This window comes from Choloepus didactylus, chromosome 7 (assembly GCF_015220235.1).
Source record: "Choloepus didactylus isolate mChoDid1 chromosome 7, mChoDid1.pri, whole genome shotgun sequence".
Taxonomy (NCBI): Eukaryota; Metazoa; Chordata; class Mammalia; order Pilosa; family Megalonychidae; genus Choloepus; species Choloepus didactylus.
Window position 1 is genome coordinate 112,099,397 of NC_051313.1, and position 19,195 is coordinate 112,118,591.

Genomic DNA, 19,195 nt, shown 5'->3' on the forward strand with positions numbered 1-19,195 from the left:
TTGTGCATTCATCACCAGAGTTAATTTTTGACATTTTCATTACCACATACACAAAAACAATAAGAATAAAAATTAAAGTGAAAAAGAACAATTAAAGTAAAAAAGAACACTGAGTGCCTTTTTTTTTTCTTCCCCCATTTTTCTACTCATCCATTCATAAACTAGACAAAGGGGAGTGTGGTCCATATGGCTTTCCCAATCACATTGTCACCCCTCATAAGCTACATTTTTATACAATCATCTTCAAGATTCATGGGTTCTGGGTACCTTCATTCTTAAATGGGTCTCTGATGTTGCCCTTCCAAGAACTTTTCAGTAACCAACACTTCTCTGAGAAGCATGTGACTGTCTCTTGGTCCCCTGAACTCTGCTCTGTCATCAAAGGGCTGCTAGATGGAGGTATTCTTGAAAGATAGTGGCCCTAGTGAGAGACGGAGAGCCAAGTCTTTTGGGTAGCTTGCCCAGGTCACTCTACCTCTGGCCTCTGATTCTCAACATACATTCCCACATGGCTACTCTTGTTAATGCGGTATTGACTCTTCAGAAAATAGCCATATGTCTGGAGATTTGCTTCTTTGGGGGGCACCTTCACCACCAGAATGGCTGCTCTGACAACATGCTTGGGAACTTTCTCATGGCCTGTTGAACAAGGAGGCTGGGCAGCCTGTGAAGCCTCCTGTATTCATACCTGTGCAGCATGGTTTATGCCTCAGAGTTACATCCACTCGAATGTTTTTCTCTTCACTTTTCCAAGTAGAAAGATTGGTGTTAATCTTAAGAAGTGCCTAACCTATCACAGTCTAAGAGATTTAAATATTGTCCTTGGTGTCTTCAAGTTTTGCACAAAATATTTTCCATGAATTTTACCCTTGGCAGATGATTATGCTGGAAGACATAGTCAGCTCTTAATACAGGTCCAAAGCATTGAATGTACTGTGAAATTAGCTACCTGGTTATGTGGGCTTCCCAGCTCTATGTGTAGACCCCTGCTAAATCACTTAGAACAGGGGGTCTGCCATTGGTGGCACAACCTGAGTGACTTTATAGGCCTTTGAGTAAAACAGAGCAATTTTTCTGCCAAAGTCAGCTTAGTTTAGACCTCATTGAATCAGGCTCTTGTCATCCTAAATCTGTCCATATGAGTCTATTCATTCATGTATCTAGCCTTGGCTGACTTTCTCTGACTTATTGCTTGCTTCCTTGCTTTGGAAGGTTATCCAAGATGTGTACACAATTCTTCAGGAAAGAAATTACTAAAGAATACCACTGAAAAGGGATCGGGAAGGGGTATTGAAGAGCTAAGTGGCCAGGTTGGATGACTCAAGTATAAATGAATGATGAATTCTTTATTAAGTATCAGTCTGATTGGTGATCAAGTGATATAATATAGGAATTATATAAAAGAGAAGAATTGCCTGACACTGATCTATTAGAGAGGTACTTTGAAGGCTCCTTGACTTGCATATTTAAAGTTCCTAAGATTATGGCTTTTTCTCCTTTTGATTGTATAGCAGCTGTTTTAATCCATGGTTGCACCTTATTATTCCATTAAATTGATCCATCAATAAATACTTATAATTAAAACAAAGTTAAATATATATATAATGTAAGTAGTAACAAAGAAAGAACTGATGTATTTATACTAATATCAGATAAAATAGACTTTAAGTTAAAAACTCTTATGAGGTTCAAAGATGGTCACTATAAACTGATAAAAGGTTCAATTAATCAAGAAGATATATTTATAATATGCACCTTACAACAAGCCCCAAAAGATATGAAGCAAATATTGACAGATTTGAAGGGAGAAACAGACAATCTACAGAAATAATAGGAACCTTCAGTACATCAATAATGGATAGAACACCTAGACAGAAGATCATTAAGGAAACAAAATATGTGAACAATACTATATACCAACTAAACCTAAGACATATATAAATCACTTCACCCAGCAACAGCAAACATTCTTCTCAAATACACATAGATCATTCTCCAGAATAGACCATATGTTAGATCACAAAACAAATCTAAATAAACTTTAAAAGAATGATGCCATACAAAGTCTCTTCTTCTACCATAATGGAATGAATCTAGAAGTACATGACAGATGAATAAATGGAAAATTCACAAATATGTGGAAATTAAATAATGCACTCTTAAGCAACCAAAGGGCCAAAGAATAAATTACAGGGAAATTAGGAAATATATTGAAGTAAATGAAAATGGAAACTTCACATACCAAAATTTATGGGATGCAGCAAAGGCAGTGCTTGCTGAGAGGGAAATTTATAGTGCTAAAAAAGAAGAAACATCTCAGATCAGAGGCCTAACCTCACAACTGAAGGATCTAGAAAAAAAAAAAACTTAACCCAAAATAAGCAAAAGGGAAGAAATAACAATGATTCAATTGAGGATAAATGAAATAAAAACTAAAAAACAATAGAAGGAATCAACAAAAACAAAAGTTGATCCTATGAAACGATCAATAAAATCAACAAACCCTTATCTAAACTAACAAAGAAGAAAAAAGATGCAAATAACTAAAATCATAAATGAAAGGGGGACATTATTATCAATCCCACAGAAATTAGAAGGATTATAAGAAAATGCTATGAACAATTATATGCCAACAATTAGATAACCAAGGTGAAATGAATAGATTCCTAGAAACACGTGAACTACCTACATCAAGAAGATAAAGGAGATCTAAACACACCAATAACAAGTAAAGTGTTTGAATCAACAATCAAAAACCTCCCAAGAAGCTAACACTTTTTAGGTTTTAATGTATTGGAATAGCTAGAAGCAAATACCTGAAACTACCAAACTCCAACCCAGTAGCCTTGACTCTTGAAGATGATTGTATAAAAAATGTAGATTACAAGGGGTGACAGTGTGATTGTGAAAACCTTGTGGATCACACTCCCTTTATCCAGTGGATGGATGGATGAGTAGATAAATGGGGACAAAACCCAAATAAAAAATAGGGTGGGATGGGGGTGGATTTGGGTATTCTTTTCTATTTTTATTTTTTATTCTTATTCTGATTCTTTCTGGTATAAGGAAAATGTTTAAAAATAGATTGGGAATGGAGGGAGGCGGGGCAAAATGGCAGACTGGTGAGCTGTATGTTTTAGTCACTCCTCCAGGAAAGTAGGTAGAAAGCCAGGAACTGTGTGGAATGGACACCACAGAGCAATCTGACTTTGGGCATACTTCATACAACACTCATGAAAACGTGGAACTGCTGAGATCAGCGAAATCTGTAAGTTTTTGCGGCCAGGGGACCCGCGCCCCTCCCTGCCAGGCTCAGTCCCGTGGGAGGAGGGGCTGTCAGCTCCGGGAAGGAGAAGGGAGAACTGCAGTGGCAGTCCTTATCGGAAACTCATTCTACTGATCCAAACTCCAACCATAGATAGACTGAGACCAGACACCAGAGAATCTGAGAGCACCCAGCCCAGCAGAGAGGAGACAGGCATAGAAAAAAAACAACACGAAAAACTCCAAAATAAAAGCGGAGGATTTTTGGAGTTCTGGTGAACATAGAAAGGGGAAGGGCAGAGCTCAGGCCCTGAGGCGCAAATGCAAATCCCGGAGAAAAGCTGATCTCTCTGCCCTGTGGACCTTTCCTTAATGGCCCTGGTTGCTTTGTCTCTTAGCATTTCAATAACCCATTAGATCTCTGAGGATGGCCCTTTTTTTTTTTAATCCTTTTTTCTTTTTCTAAAACAATTACTCTAAGAAGCCCAATACAGAAAGCTTCAAAGACCTGCAATTTGGGCAGGTCAAGTCAAGATCAGAACTAAGAGAGCTCTGAGACAAAAGGCAATAATCCAGTGGCTGAGAAAATTCACTAAACACCACAACTTCCCAAGAAAAGGGGGGTGTCCGCTCACAGCCATCATCCTGGTGGACAGGAAACACTCCTGCCCATCGCCAGCCCCATAGCCCAGAGCTGCCCCAGACAACCCAGAGTGACGGAAGTGCTTCAAATAACAGGCACACACCACAAAACTGGGCGTGGACATTAGCCTTCCCTGCAACCTCAGCTGATTGTCCCAGAGTTGGGAAGGTGGAGCAGTGTGAATTAACAAAGCCCCATTCAGCCATCATTTCAGCAGACTGGGAGCCTCCCTACACAGCCAGCAGCCCAGAACTGCCCTGGGGGGACGGCACTCACCTGTGACATAGCACAGTCATCCCTCAACAGAGGACCCGGGGTGCACAGCCTGGAAGAGGGGCCCACTTGCAAGTCTCAGGAGCCATACGCCAATACCAAGGACTTGTGGGTCAGTGGCAGAGACAAACTGTGGCACAACTGAACTGAAGGATTAGACTATTGCAGTAGCTTTAAAACTCTAGGATCACCAGGGAGATTGGATTGTTAGGGCCACCCCCCCTCCCTGACTGCCCAGAAACACGCCCCATATACAGGGCAGGCAACACCAACTACACACGCAAGCTTGGTACACCAATTGGACCCCACAAGACTCACTCCCCCACTCACCAAAAAGGCTACGCAGGGGAGAACTGGCTTGTGGAGAACAGGTGGCTTGTGGACGCCACCTGCTGGTTAGTTAGAGAAAGTGTACTCCACGAAGCTATACATGTGATAAATTAGAGATAAGGACTTCAATTGGTCTACAAATCCTAAAAGAACCCTATCAAGTTCAGCAAATGCCACGAGGCCAAAAACAACAGAAAATTATAAAGCATATGAAAAAACCAGACGATATGGATAACCCAAGCCCAAGCACCCAAATCAAAAGATCAGAAGAGACACAGCACCTAGAGCAGCTACTCAAAGAACTAAAGATGAACAATGAGACCATAGTACGGGATACAAAGGAAATCAAGAAGACCCTAGAAGAGCATAAAGAAGACATTGCAAGACTAAATAAAAAAATGGATGATCTTATGGAAATTAAAGAAACTGTTGACCAAATTAAAAAGATTCTGGACACTCATAGTACAAGACTAGAGGAAGTTGAACAACGAATCAGTGACCTGGAAGATGACAGAATGGAAAATGAAAGCATAAAAGAAAGAATGGGGAAAAAATTTGAGAAAATCGAAATGGACCTCAGGGATATGATAGATAATATGAAACGTCCAAATATAAGACTCATCGGTGTCCCAGAAGGGGAAGAAAAGGGTAAAGGTCTAGGAAGAGTATTCAAAGAAATTGTTGGGGAAAACTTCCCAAATCTTCTAAACAACATAAATACACAAATCATAAATGCTCAGCGAACTCCAAATAGAATAAATCCAAATAAACCCACTCCAAGACATATACTGATCACACTGTCAAACACAGAAGAGAAGGAGCAAGTTCTGAAAGCAGCAAAAGAAAAGCAGTTCACCACATACAAAGGAAACAGCATAAGACTAAGTAGTGACTACTCAGCAGCCACCATGGAGGCGAGAAGGCAGTGGCACGATATATTTAAAATTCTGAGTGAGAAAAATTTCCAGCCAAGAATACTTTATCCAGCAAAGCTCTCCTTCAAATTTGAGGGAGAGCTTAAATTTTTCACAGACAAACAAATGCTGAGAGAATTTGCTAACAAGAGACCTGCCCTACTGGAGATACTAAAGGGAGCCCTACAGACAGAGAAACAAAGAAAGGACACAGAGACTTGGAGAAAGGTTCAGTACTAAACAGATTCGGTATGGGTACAATAAAGGATATTAATAGAGAGAGGGGAAAAATATGACAAACATAAACCAAAGTATAAGATGGCTGATTCAAGAAATGCCTTCACAGTTATAACGTTGAATGTAAATGGATTAAACTCCCCAATTAAAAGATATAGATTCGCAGAATGGATCAAAAAAAATGAACCATCAATATGTTGCATACAAGAGACTCATCTTAGACACAGGGACACAAAGAAACTGAAAGTGAAAGGATGGAAAAAAATATTTCATGCAAGCTACAGCCAAAAGAAAGCAGGTGTAGCAATATTAATCTCAGATAAAATAGACTTCAAATGCAGGGATGTTTTGAGAGACAAAGAAGGCCACTACATACTAATAAAAGGGGCAATTCAGCAAGAAGAAATAACAATCGTAAATGTCTATGCACCCAATCAAGGTGCCACAAAATACATGAGAGAAACATTGGCAAAACTAAAGGAAGCAATTGATGTTTCCACAATAATTGTGGGAGACTTCAACACATCACTCTCTCCTATGGATAGATCAACCAGACAGAAGACCAATAAGGAAATTGAAAACCTAAACAATCTGATAAATGAATTAGATTTAACAGACATATACAGGACATTACATCCCAAATCACCAGGATACACATACTTTTCTAGTGCTCATGGAACTTTCTCCAGAATAGATCATATGCTGGGACATAAAACAAGCCTCAATAAATTTAAAAAGATTGAAATTATTCAAGCACATTCTCTGACCACAATGGAATACAATTAGAAGTCAATAACCATCAGAGACTTAGAAAATTCACAACTACCTGGAGGTTAAACAACACACTCCTAAACAATCAGTGGGTTAAAGAAGAAATAGCAAGAGAAATTGCTAAATATATAGAGACGAATGAAAATGAGAACACAACATACCAAAACCTATGGGATGCAGCAAAAGCAGTGCTGAGGGGGAAATTCATACCACTAAACGCATATATTAAAAAGGAAGAAAGAGCCAAAATCAAAGAACTAATGGATCAACTGAAGAAGCTAGAAAATGAACAGCAAACCAATCCTAAACCAAGTAGAAGAAAAGAAATAACAAAGATTAAAGCAGAAATAAATGACATAGAAAAAAAAAAACAATAGAGAGGATAAATATCACCAAAAGTTGGTTCTTTGAGAAGATCAACAAGATTGACAAGCCCCTAGCTAGACTGACAAAATCAAAAAGAGAGAAGACCCATATAAACAAAATAATGAATGAAAAAGGTGACATAACTGCAGATCCTGAAGAAATTAAAAAAATTATAAGAGGATATTATGAACAACTGTATGGCAACAAACTGGATAATGTAGAAGAAATGGACAATTTCCTGGAAACATATGAACAACCTAGACTGACCAGAGAAGAAATAGAAGACCTCAACCAACCCATCACAAGCAAAGAGATCCAATCAGTCATCAAAAGTCTTCCCACCAATAAATGCCCAGGGCCAGATGGCTTCACAGGGGAATTCTAGCAAACTTTCCAGAAAGAACTGATACCAATCTTACTCAAACTCTTTCAAAACATTGAAGAAAATGGAACACTACCTAACTCATTTTATGAAGCTAACATCAATCTAATACCAAAGCCAGGCAAAGATGCTACAAAAAAGGAAAACTACTGGCCAATCTCCCTAATGAATATAGATGCAAAAATCCTCAACAAAATACTTGCAAATCGAATCCAAAGACACATTAAAAAAGTCATACACCATGACCAAGTGGGGTTCATTCCAGGCATGCAAGGATGGTTCAACATAAGAAAATCAATCAATGTATTACAACACATTAGCAAGTCAAAAGGGAAAAATCAATTGATCATCTCAATAGATGCTGAAAAAGCATTTGACAAAATCCAACATCCCTTTTTGATAAAAACACTTCAAAAGGTAGGAATTGAAGGAAACTTCCTCAACATGATAAAGAGCATATATGAAAAACCCACAGCCAGCATAGTACTCAATGGTGAGAGACTGAAAGCCTTCCCTCTAAGATCAGGAACAAGACAAGGATGCCCGCTGTCACCACTGTTATTCAACATTGTGCTGGAAGTGCTAGCCAGGGCAATCCGGCAAGACAAAGAAATAAAAGGCATCCAAATTGGAAAAGAAGAAGTAAAACTGTCATTGTTTGCAGATGATATGATCTTATATCTAGAAAACCCTGAGAAATCGACGATACAGCTGCTAGAGCTAATAAACAAATTTAGCAAAGTAGCGGGATACAAGATTAATGCACATAAGTCAGTAATGTTTCTACCTAGAAATGAACAAACTGAAGAGACACTCAAGAAAAAGATACCATTTTCAATAGCAACTAAAAAAATCAAGTACCTAGGAATAAACTTAACCAAAGATGTAAAAGACCTATACAAAGAAAACTACATAACTCTACTAAAAGAAATAGAAGGGGACCTTAAAAGATGGAAAAATATTCCATGTTCATGGATAGGAAGGCTAAATGTCATTAAGATGTCAATTCTATCCAAACTCATCTACAGATTCAATGCAATCCCAATCAAAATTCCAACAACCTACTTTGCAGACTTCGAAAAGCTAGTTATCAAATTTATTTGGAAAGGGAATATGCCTCGAATTGCTAAAGACACTCTAAAAAAGAAAAACGAAGTGGGAGGACTTACACTCCCTGACTTTGAAGCTTATTATAAAGCCACAGTTGCCAAAACAGCATGGTACTGGCACAAAGATAGACATATAGATCAATGGAATCGAATTGAGAATTCGGAGATAGACCCTCAGATCTATGGCCGACTGATCTTTGATAAGGCCCCCAAAGTCACTGAACTGAGTCATAATGGTCTTTTCAACAAATGGGGCTGGGAGAGTTGGATATCCATATCCAAAAGAATGAAAGAGTACCCCTACCTCACCCCCTACACAAAAATTAACTCAAAATGGACCAAAGATCTCAATATAAAAGAAAGTACCATAAAACTCCTAGAAGATAATGTAGGAAAACATCTTCAAGACCTTGTATTAGGCGGCCACTTCCTAGACTTTACACCCAAAGCACAAGCAACAAAAGAGAAAATAGATAAATGGGAACTCCTCAAGCTTAGAAGTTTCTGCACCTCAAAGGAATTTCTCAAAAAGGTAAAGAGGCAGCCAACTCAATGGGAAAAAATTTTTGGAAACCATGTAGCTGACAAAAGACTGATATCTTGCATATATAAAGAAATCCTACAACTCAATGACAATAGTACAGACAGCCCAATTATAAAATGGGCAAAAGATATGAAAAGACAGTTCTCTGAAGAGGAAATACAAATGGCCAAGAAACACATGAAAAAATGTTCAGCTTCACTAGCTATTAGAGAGATGCAAATTAAGACCACAATGAGATACCATCTAACACCGGTTAGAATGGCTGCCATTAAACAAACAGGAAACTACAAATGCTGGAGGGGATGTGGAGAAATTGGAACTCTTATTCATTGTTGGTGGGACTGTATAATGGTTCAGCCACTCTGGAAGTCAGTCTGGCAGTTCCTTAGAGAACTAGATATAGAGTTACCATTCGATCCAGCGATTGCACTTCTCGGTATATACCCGGAAGATCGGAAAGCAGTGACACGAACAGATATCTGCACGCCAATGTTCATAGCAGCATTATTCACAATTGCCAAGAGATGAAAACAACCCAAATGTCCTTCAACAGATGAGTGGATAAATAAAATGTGGTATATACACACGATGGAATACTACGCGGCAGTAAGAAGGAACGATCTTGTGAAACATATGACAACATGGATGAACCTTGAAGACATAATGCTGAGCGAAATAAGCCAGGCACAAAAAGAGAAATATTATATGCTACCACTAATGTGAACTTTGAAAAATGTAAAACAAATGGTTTATAATGTAGAATGTAGGGGAACTAGCAATAGAGAGCAATTAAGGAAGGGGCAACAATAATCCAAGAAGAACAGATAAGCTATTTAATGTTCTGGGGATGCCCAGGAATGACTATGGTCTGTTAATTTCTGATGGATATAGTAGGAACAAGTTCACAGAAATGTTGCTATATTAGGTAACTTTCTTGGGGTAAAGTAGGAACATGTTGGAAGTTAAGCAGTTATCTTAGGTTAGTTGTCTTTTTCTTACTCCCTTGTTATGGTCTCTTTGAAATGTTCTTTTATTGTATGTTTGTTTTCTTTTTAACTTTTTTTTCATACAGTTGATTTAAAAAAGAAGGGAAAGTTAAAAAAAAAGAAAGAAAAACAAGGAAAAAAAAAGATGTAGTGCCCCCTTGAGGAGCCTGTGGAGAATGCAGGGGTATTGGCCTACCCCACCTCCATGGTTGCTAACATGACCACAGACATAGGGGACTGGTGGTTTGATGGGTTGAGCCCTCTACCATAGGTTTTACCCTTGGGAAGACAGTTGCTGCAAAGGAAAGGCTAGGCCTCCCTATGGTTGTGCCTAAGAGCCTCCTCCTGAATGCCTCTTTGTTGCTCAGATGTGGCCCTCTCTCTCTGGCTAAGCCAACTTGAAAGGTGAAATCACTGCCCTCACCCCTACGTGGGATCAGACACCCAGGGGAGTGAATCTCCCTGGCAACGTGGAATATGACTCCCTGGGAGGAATGTAGACCCGGCATCGTGGGACGGAGAACATCTTCTTGACCAAAAGGGGGATGTGAAAGGAAGTGAAATAAGCTTCAGTGGCAGAGAGATTCCAAAAGGAGCCGAGAGGTCACTCTGGTGGGCACTCTTACGCACACTTTAGACAACCCTTTTTAGGTTCCAAAGAATTGGGGTAGCTGGTGGTGGATACCTGAAACTATCAAACTACAACCCAGAACCCATGAATCTCGAAGACAGTTGTATAAAAATGTAGCTTATGAGGGGTGACAATGGGATTGGGAAAGCCATAAGGACCACACTCCACTTTGTCTAGTTTATGGATGGATGAGTAGAAAAATAGGGGAAGGAAACAAACAGACAAAGGTACCCAGTGTTCTTTCTTACTTCAATTGCTCTTTTTCACTCTAATTATTATTCTTGTTATTTTTGTGTGTGTGCTAATGAAGGTGTCAGGAATTGATTTAGGTGATGAATGTACAACTATGTAATGGTACTGTAAACAATCGAAAGTACGATTTGTTTTGTATGACTGCGTGGTATGTGAATATATCTCAATAAAATGAAGATTAAAAAAATAGATTGGGGTGATGAATGCACAACTATATGATGGTACTGTGAACAGTTTATTGTACACCATGGATGATTGTATGGTTTGTGAATATATCTCAATAAAACTGAATTTAAAAAAATTAAAACCTCCCAAGAAAGAAGAGCTCAGGATCACATAGTTTCACTGGTAAATTTTACCGAACATTTCAAGAAGAATTCACATCAATCCTACTCAAACTCTTCCCAAAAATTGAAGAGGAGAGAATACTGCCTAACTCATTCTATGAGGCCAAAGTCATCCTAATACCAAAGCCAGATGAAAACATCATAAGAAAAAAAAAATTACAGACCAGTATCCCTCATAAATATAGTTGCAGAAATACTAGCAAACTGAATCAAACAGCACATTAAAAGAATTTTACACCATAACCAACTGGTATTTATCCCAAGAATGCAAGAGTGGTTCAACATAAGAAAATTAATTAATGTGATACACCACGTTAGTAGAATGAAGGGAAAATGCATGATGATCTCAATTTATGCAGAAAAGAAGTTTGACAAAACCCAGCACTGCTTTGATAAAAACATTCAGAAAACTAAGACTAGAAGGAAACTTCCTCAACATGACAAAAGGAATATATGAAAAACACAGAGTAGCTAACATCATATTCAAGACTGAAAGCTGTCCCCCTCGAATCAGGAACAAGACAAGGCAGCCCACTTTCATCATTGCTGTTCAACATTGTACTGGAAGGTCTAGCCAAAGTAGTCAGGCAAGAAAACAAATAAAAGGCATTCAAATTGGAAAGGAAAAAGTAAAACTGTCCCTATTCATAGATAACATGGTCCTATATGTAGAAATTCCCAAAGAATCTACCAGAAAGCTACTAGAATTAATATACAAATTCAGCAAAGTGGAGGGATATAAGATCAACATGCAAAAATCAGTAGTGTCTCTACACACCAGCAATGAACAATCTAAAAACAAAATCAAGAATACAGTTCCATTTTTAATGGCAGCTAAAAGAATCAAAGATCCAGGAGTTAATTTAATCAAGGGTGTTAAGGACTTGTACATGGAAAACTACAAAACATGGCTGAACGAAATTAAGGAAGACCTAAATAAATCAAAAGATAATCCATGTTCATGGCTTGGATGATTAAATATTGTTAAGATGTAAATACCAAAGCAACATACAGTTTTAATGTGATCCCAATCAAAATTCCAGTACTTTTCTTCACAGAAATGGAAAAGCCAATCATCAAATTCATATGGAATGGCAAGAGGCCCCAAATAGCCAAAACCATCTCGAAAAAGAACAAAGTTGGAGGACCTCCACTTCTTGAATTTGAAACTTATTACAAAGCAACAGTAAGCAAAACAACATGGCACTGGCACAGGGATGGACCAATGGAATTCAATTGAGAGTTCAGAAATAAACCCTCACATCTCGGGCCAATTGATTTTTGACAGGGATGCTGAGTCCACTCAATGGAGAAAGAATAGTCTGTTCAACAAATGGTGCTGGGAAAACTGGAAATCCACCTGCAAAAGAATAAAAGTGGATCCTTACCTCACACTATATACAAATATTAACTCAAAATGTATCAAAAACCTAAATATAAGAACTTAAACTATAAAACTTACAGTAGAAAACATAGGGATAAGAATATCTTCAGGGCCTTGTATGAAGTAATGGATTCTTAGACTTTTCACCAAAAATATAAGTAACAAAAAAAAAGTAGATAAATTGGACCTCATCAAAATTAAAAACTTTAGTGCATCAAAAAAATTATTAAGAAATTGAAAAGACAACCTACAGAATTGGAGAAAATATTTGGAAACCATATGTCTGATAAGGGTTCAATACCCAGAATATATAAATAATTTCTACAACCCAAAAACAAATGACAACCCAATTAAAAAGTGGGCCAGAGACTTGAATAGACCTTTCTCCAAGGAAGATATCCAAATGACCAATAATCACATGAAAAGACACACTTCACACCCATTATAATAGCTATTTTTTTAAGAAAGGAAAATAACAAACAGTGAGGATGCAGAGAAATAGGAGCGTTCATACATTGTTGTTGAGAATGTAAAATGGTGCAGCCACTGTGGAAAACATTGTGGTGCACCTTCAGAAAGTTAAGTATAGGGTTACCATATGCTCCAACAATCTCACTTCTAGGTTTATACCCAAAAGAATTGAAAGCAGGGACTCAGACAGATACACATATACCAGTGTTCATAGCAGCATTATTCACAATAGCCAAAAGGTGGAAGCAACCCAAGTGTCCATCAATGGATGAGTGGATAAACAAAATTTGGAATATGCATACAATTGAATATTATTCAGCCGTAATAAGGAATGAAATGCTGATATATGCTACAACATGGATGAACCTTGATGACATCATGTTGAGTGAAATAAGCCAGACACGAAAGGACAAATATTGTATGATTTCACTTATATGAAATACCTAGAGTATTCAAATTCATAGAGACAGAACATGGATTACAGGTTACGAGGGGTGAGGGTGGGAGGAGAATGAATGGGAAGTTATTGCTTAATTGGTATAAAGTTTCTGTTTGAGGTGATGGAAAAGTTTTGATAATGGATGGTGGTGGTGATGGTAGCACAATATCATGAATATAATTCACCACTGAATTGTATACTTTAAAGTGGTTAAATGGGAAATGTTTTGTTGCATGTGTTAACAACAATAAAAACCATATATGTGTGTATATGTATATATATATCTTTATATATGTATATATAGTCGACCATGTGAAAGAACATTTTGTCAAAAAGGTAACGTAATGGATGGAGATCTGAGACTCTTTAAAAGAAGGATGGATAGGCATATTTCTGAGATGACGCTGAGAAGAGCAAATGACTTCTTAAAGTCCCTTCTGTAGCAATTCAGGTGTCGTTAAAATTGAGAACATTCAGAGACATACAGCTATCTCTGTGACAGCCTATATACAGTATGTCTTATGTTTTCATGGAATTGACTGAATGCTTTGCTGTCATAGTTTGGAGATCAAACAAAAGATAGATTTGATGCAAGCTGGAGGGCTATAGAGTATACTAACTGACAAGTGGCAGTACTACTAGTTATCATGAATAGAGAAGGAAGCAATGATTTGGTCAAATCCTTGAAAGTCTATCTCCCAAGAGTCCTGACAAGGTAGTCCTACCTCAATTGTTTGAACTAAGGTCTAGGATCTGGCCTCAGCTGAGTGAATCAAGAAGACCGTCCCATGCCTATGAAACATATTATAAATCAGAGAGGCAATTTATTAACTTACCACGGTGGATATTCTTTTATAATAAGAACTCTCAAACTGCCTCCATCCAGAGAACCTCCTCCTAGATATCAAAATACCTGGGAAACAAAATAGATTTGTTATTGGGAGTTTGATAAATGGGCATTTCCAAGCACAAAAAAATCAAACCAAGGAAAATAAAGAATTTTGAGAGATATTGTCTTGGTCACAGTGAAGCCTCACTAGGCATCCATTGCCCATAAATACAAACATCCTGGTCCAGTCTCTCTCTTCCCTGGGAAGTGCTTGTTCAATGTTGCCAACTTCTGACTTATCAGTTCTTCAGGCTGACCAACCCCCTCTGTTCGCAATACCCTTTCCTCGAGACAAGATGAAATATCATTTATTAGCTTTCTACTAACCAAAAGTACAATCGTATTCCATCCCTGCCTCTCTAAAATGAACTCCAAGTCACTTTAATAGTGTTTTGGGTCACAGAAGCAAGCACTATTTGGCTCTTTTGCTTTTCATAAATGGAAACCCAGTTGAACTGGGTTAATGATGACTGTGAGCAGGTGCAAGACTCAAAGCTTTCACATTTTATGAGCATGTGTGTGATGACAAGAATCTATCTTGTCAAGATGCAAAAATAACTGAGCCATTCGTCCTCCACTGAGATGCCTGAAAGCATCATTGAAAGTGTTTGGGTCCCCATGAGGCCCTGCTATATCCAGTTTTACTGGGAGATTTGGGTAAGAATGGGTTTGATGGGCTGCATCATTTATAAAATCAGAGTGCTGATAAAAGAAATAAAGCTTTGAAAGCTTCCAGTGGTGACACTGATTCCTTTATTCACAGATTCTCAATGAAGCACCTGGCCATTGCTACCCTTATTTTACCAACAATAAAAGTGACTAGCCTTTGTAAATTGCATTATAATTTACAGGACTTTTATTTTATTATTTTTATATAGTCAAATCCATTGATCTCTTTTATGATTTCCTCCATTATGTTTGTGCTTAGAAAGGGTCATCATAACAATAATAATGATGGGTTGTTCATTGCCCAGTATCTGTTTAATACTTTCCTAGACTTTCTTGTACATTTTTATTGTTTCATTTTTTACACTCAATTCATTTAGGATTTATGATAAAAGTTGGTATAAGCTGAGACTCTAAGCTCTTTCTCAAATCACCAATTTTCACAATACTTACTTCATTTTAATGAAATACTTTAAAATCAAATTTCTTCCCTAATAAAAGAGTCATTTCAGATTTTCAGAAGGCTGCTGATGCATTCTAATCTCATCATAGCAGTAATGTACATCCCTGACGTGATCATTTTCATCCAAGTATTTCAAAAATAACTTTGCCAACAGATACTATAATCTAGATAGCAGAATAAACCTGCAGAAAATTGTCAACTTCTGTATAAAGCAGGAAGTTCATGGATAAAGCCCAAGGGGAGCATGTGTTTAAGTAAATGGTCCCTTGAGGCTCGGGGCTATTTCAGCACTCTGTAAGGCAAGGAGATTGTCTTTAATAGAGCAGCAAACACTGTGCTCACCTTATCATCTGCCAGGGAAAAATAGTTTGGTAATATGTTGTTTCACATCTAAGGAGGAAAAGTGTATTTCATCTTTTACATTTATTCAAAAGGGGAATAATCATATGGGGTAGAAGAGAGTTAGAGGGCTCTGCCAGTGATGCTGAGCAGGGAATAGCTGAGAATACTAGAGGGTTTGCTGTGCCCAATGTTAACACCCTGAAAACATTGATGAGTCCCCTGCAGAAAACCACCACTAGCATACAAAACCAGAGGACATACAAGGGTGGGACTCTCTCTCCCCCTCAGTGGCCACTCTGCTCAGGGTGGAGACGGCCTCAGTTTGGTGTTGGCTTCATGTAGTAAAATGACCCCGTGGGCCAGACCCACTCTAATGCAGAGTCTGTACCACCACTTATTTAAGCAAGCCTAAAAATATGCATGTGCAGTCACATGGCAAACTGCTAGTTAAAGCACAGACCACAGAGGAGGGGATGAAGATACTTGTCCACCCTCCAGGACTTGGCACTCCCCTGCCCACAGGTAGATGTCTGGTGTTGGACAGCGTTTAAAAAGCATAGAGGCTCCTGAGTACATCTAGGCTGCATCACTAATTGGGCATCTCATAAACAAAGCCCAGCCCAAGCTGTTTACACGAGGAAAATAGTAATCCCAGGACTCTGGGCAGCTGCCTAAGCTGGACTTAAGAGGCAGTCAGGGGCAGGACCACTCAAAAGAATGCTACAGGGACATCTCAAAGTCTGGTGTCAATGTTAGGACAGAGCTGGGATGGCCTGAAAGGACTGGGAATGCTCAGAGAATGTAGGGGCTAGTCATCAGGAACACAGAACCTCTGTTCATCTAAGCACACATTTTGAACCAACAAGAGTCAAGGGCCCCATCAAAATAATAATAATAATAACGGCTCACTTTGATGGAGCACTTGCCACATGTGTTAGGAGAATCTCATTTGAGTCTCAGAAACAACCTTGAGTTAGGTACTATTATTTATCCCCCTAGTACAGATGAAGAAACCGAGGCTCAGGGAAGTTAATAAACATGTGGAACAGTGCACCATGAGTAAGGGATGGGGCAGGCCTTGAACCCATTTCTGTTGGGCTCCAAGGTCGAATGCTGTTAGTCAGTTTGCAGGAAAACTCACAACCCAAGGAAGAAGGTGGAAAGGTTAAATGGGAGGTAGAACAGGACTAAGTTACCTTCCTAGGGTCCCTCCCCTGCGCTGAGTTTAGAGTGGGTTTAGTTTCTGTCTCTTTAATTGCTTAAGTGAATCATGAGTGTATTTTGCCATAGAAGGTTCAAACAATGGATTAACATGCACAGCAGAATATAAGAGCCCCCTTCATTTCTCCTCCCTCAGTCTCATGCCCCCTCCCCAGAGGGGAGTAGCCACTCTCCACAATTTGATGTATGTCCTTCCATCCCCTCTAAGTACAAACATACAGACACAAGGGATCTTGTTTTATTGCATAAATGGGACCATAATGTAAATGTTATTCGGTACCTTGTTTTATTTTTTTTTCATTTAACTGAGTTTGGGTCTACCTCACCATTTTTTATAAAGCTGCTTTTAAGTATGGATAAACCATGATTTATTTAACTACTACCTTACAGCAGACATTTAATTTTTTCCCAATTTCTCTATCATGAACAATGAGTGTATTTTGTGTACAGATGCAAGTGTTTATTTGGGATAGTTACCTGCAAGTGGAATTGAGGGGGACAACCGTGTCTGTGTATTTCTCATTTTCATGAGTACTCCCAAGTTGCCTTCCCAAAGGGTAACATTCGTTTATATTTCCATTAGCGTATGACAGTGCCCATTTCCCTACATCCTTGCTTGTACATGATAATATCAGCCACTTCAGGTTCTGCCAATTGAAGAGCGAAAAATGGTGTTCCATTATTGTGTTAATTTGCATTTCCCTGACAGCTGGTAGGATTGAGTACTTTTTCATTTGTCTCATATTCTTTGCTATTGGTTGGTTGATTTTTTCTTTTTGATTTGTGAGAGCTCTTTCTACCCTCTGGATATTGGGCCTTTGTCTACGGAATATGTAGCAGATGTTTTCTTTCAGTCTGTCACTTGTTTTAATTTTCACTTAAGATTTTTGAAAGAATCCCATGACAGTTGTTTTTCCCTGTTTTTAAAGAAGACCTGGGATGAGAGTGGTTTGTCTGCTCTCCTTTCTTTGAAGTTGCTCAGAATCAGGAGTTATTGACCCTGCCTCATCATAACTCTGCCCCAGGGAAGATGTCCAAAATGAACTTGGTCACACTGCACAGATTCTCACTAAAGTATTCTTGGGTCAAAACTGGGCATGTTGATTTCAGATCATTTGTCTTGTAGACACAAGCCACTGTATGAGTAAATGACTCCTGCATGCAGATGATTAACCTTTTCTGCTGATTTTATTGCTGAAAATATAAACTTTGTAATGGGGTAAAACAATTTTCATTAATTTTATCTTTATTGAAGACGTCTTTAATGATGTCTGAATATTTTAAAAATTCAATTGTGTTTTGCAAAACAAGTTATTAACACATGTTGCAATGATGTTGAAGTCTAGGAAACCAGTTAATAAATCGTTAGAATGTGGCAGTACCTAGCAACTCATTAGCTAATACTTGGGTCCTGGGGACTCCCTTTTGTTGCAAATAATTAAGGAATAACTACAAAAATGGGTAATGTAATAAGTAAACTTAATAGGCAAGGGACATCAATGACATAAAGTTTATGACCTGCCTGTCCCAGTAATCTAAAGCAAAACCAGGTCTATGTTTGAAGGTTATAAACAATGCATTCCTGTAGAAGTAAATAACACAAACTTGTAAAAAGGAAAAAATACATCATGGAGAGGAGTCAGGAAGGATTTGGTTTCCTTCTTCCCCTCAACCTCAGTGAGACAGAGCAATTAATTCCCATAGGAGATACGTTATCACAAGGCAAAGAAGGGTCCAATACCTAGAGGCCAGGTATGAGATCTACAGAGGGCAGAGCTGCTTTGGGGAAAGCCATTTGCCAACAGCTGCAAAAGGAGCATGGTGGTTACTCCCTAGGCAGTCCTCAGCAAGGCAAAAATGGCAACACCTTTGTGCTCTTGTCACTGGGCGAGAGTGAGGATTGCAGAGGGAGGAGTTTGGAATCAAGGTTGACTGATTCTGGTTTCTGCCAAAGCCACAAAGTTGTTCAGCTGCTAAAGAAGAGAAATCCAAGGATATTGTTTCCAAATAAGGAAATCCATTGAAGGCAAGAGTTTGTTGGTAAGGGGAACAGCAGATTTGACAGGCGTGTACAGGAAGTTGGCCACATTTAAATGAGAATTTGGGGTAATTAGCTGTGAAGGTTGCATTATAAAGATAACCCCACACCACAGCTCCAATCCAGTCCCTCGCCTCTTAACTCCTTCTCAAAAACCTCTGAGGTCTACCCTTTACCAAACCCCTTAGCCTGACATTCAAATTCCATTTTCCAAGTCTATGTAATTATATTAA

General features: G+C 38.5%; 1 protein-coding gene across 7 annotated transcripts in view; it reads left to right on the forward strand.

The window, feature by feature from the left end:
- KIF6 (kinesin family member 6) overlaps positions 1 to 19,195 on the forward strand; it is a 448,516-nt gene that overhangs the window by 343,093 nt on the left and 86,228 nt on the right. The window lies entirely within an intron of this gene.